The sequence below is a fragment of the Grampus griseus genome (assembly GCF_964374135.1).
Source record: "Grampus griseus genome assembly, chromosome: 16".
Lineage (NCBI taxonomy): Eukaryota > Metazoa > Chordata > Mammalia > Artiodactyla > Delphinidae > Grampus > Grampus griseus.
The window spans coordinates 16516869-16519405 of NC_139010.1; positions in this window are offsets into that span (position 1 = coordinate 16516869).

The following is a 2537-nucleotide window of genomic DNA, read 5'->3' on the forward strand; positions in this document are numbered from 1 at the left end:
AACAACTAAGTGGAGGACAGCAGTGGTGTTGATCAAGCCAGGCTTAGTCTTCCACATTAAATGTTTTGGAGTTAATTTTTGCTGATGTCAGCCAAGGTACCAACAGGAAACAGATGGCACAAAGGTGGGAACTGAGGGAATTTTGGTAACGGAGCTATGTATAAACTCGACGGCAGACATCAGGGAAACCAACAAGGGATGGGGAAGCAGCCCGGGGCTCAGCAGCAGGGGGCAGCCGTCACTACCCCTAGGCCTGAAGAGGGGATGGAGGGGCTGAGGGGCCAGCAGCAGCCATCGAGTCCTTTGGTGTAGGAACTCGGGCACTCTCAACTTGTAATCCTGCAGGAAAGAAACAGGGAGAATAAATGACCCTGACCTCACTTTCCTACCATTAATCTGATGGTGTTCCCACTGGCCAAACCCAATCACAAGTCTGAGGGTGAGGAACTTGGCAAATCCAGCTGATGGGTCAGCCTTCCAGGGTACAAGGTCAAGTGGAGAAGGCAGGAAGTGGACATTAGGGACAAACAGAGAATGTCCACACAGCAAGGAAGACAGGACCCAGGGGCAGCCCTTGAGATGAGAGCTTTAGGAGAGCAAAGGAGGTGAGAGACCAATTGCAGGGCATGGAGTGGTTAAGGAGAGGTGATGAGTAAGAGACCCTTTTTTTTTTTTTAAAGATTATCAGGAAGAAAAGGAACAAGTTACAAAACTGACTTAAAGAGGGCTCTGGGGGGCTTCCCTGGTGGCGCAGTGGCTGGGGATCCGCCTGCCGATGCAGGGGACGCGGGTTCGTGCCCCGGTCCGGGAGGGTCCTGCGTGCCGCGGGGCGGCTGGGCCCGTGAGCCATGGCCGCTGAGCCTGCGCGTCCGGAGCCTGTGCTCTGTGGCGGGAGAGGCCACAGCGGTGAGAGGCCCGCATACCGCCAAAAAAAAAAAAAAAAAAAGGGCTCTGGGTTAGGAAAAGAGTATTTTCTGATTTGGGAAAAAGACAGAATTTTCATCTGAAGGGCCTAAGGATCCATTGTAAAGGGAATAACGGGAGAAAGAAAGAATAACAGATATGCCCACCATGGGAGAGTATAGAGTTTTGAAGACAGGACACAGTATTACACGAACAAGGTCAAAATCATACCAACTGTTAATTGAAAATCATTACATTCCCCTCCCCGCCACCAATAATAGTCAGTCATAGAATGCATTCTACTGCAGTAGGTTTACTATGCCATCTCCTAAAAGTGCTTTATTAAGGTGAGACTTTAAAATGTTCTCAAATATATCTTAAACAGATTAAGGCACTTGATTGAAATGAGAAGAAAAGATTTGAGAATTATGTAAAGGTTAAGAAAATGAAATATATTTCAAAATTGATTAGCAATTGGAATACTTTCTTGGCTAAAAATTAAATATGTAACAAAGAGTGAAGGCGATTATTCACAAATTAAAATGCTTCTTATAGTTTTTCTTTCTACAACTAACAAATGTATCTGAAGGCTTGAATACAGAGTGTTATCTAAATTCCACCTCCACAGTTTTGTGGTCTCTCAGTACTATTTCAAATTGGAATTTTTCCAGCCTGATCCTCTTAGACTATCACGGGTGTCACCTAATAGATTGAAGACCTCAGGAATCACAGTGTTAGAACTACTACTATGTCATTAATCTCATTAGTGACATTATTTCATTTATTGTTAAAGAACTTCACTTATACTTAAAATGAGCCAGTAACACATAAATCATGAGTGGAGTAGAAACGTTTCCCTACCCTAAGAAGACAGCTGAAATCTCACCATCGGTTTTCATTTTCTTATGTTGCCACACCAGACCATCAATACCCATTATAAAATTATCTAGCCCTTTCCTAAATGTTTCTCTGGTATGGTTTATTTTAAACATCCAATACCTCAATTGGTAAAATTATGAAAATATCCCTCTTCAAGAAAGTCTGATTCCATTTGTAAAATCTGCTACTCATAGGTTTATAGATGTGTAGATTGGAGTACTTTCATTAGAACAAGGGCCAATCCAATTGAGCAAATAATCGTATCAAGCTACCCCATATTTCACTGTGATGTGCTAAAAGTCAGAGGTCTTTTAAAAGAAAATAATTGTAAACTACCAGACCCATATGTTTCCTTTTCTCTGCTAGCCTTAAAACAATAAACCAAGATAAGGAATGGAATTTTCAGGCTTCGGTGAGAAGCCTTTATCTTCAAAAGAGACTTGAGAAGGAAGACTTAGCTGACCTTTCCATGTAAGAAAGCATATCACCTACTGAGATGTGTCTTTCTTGTTGGCACCTCCGTACAAAAGAAGTGAGAAGCTAAAATCAGCTTCAACTTGTGCAAATTAAAAGTAACCTTAAGGCTAATGGGTTTTCAACACCACTCCTTACTGGGCAAAAAAATTGTGCCCCGTAAAATTAAATTACCTCCTCAAAACTGACTTCTCCAATAAATTATGATATTAAATACAGTAAAATTGAAATTCCTACAAAACAATTCCCCCCTCCCTGGGGTAACCCTCCTGTCACTGTTA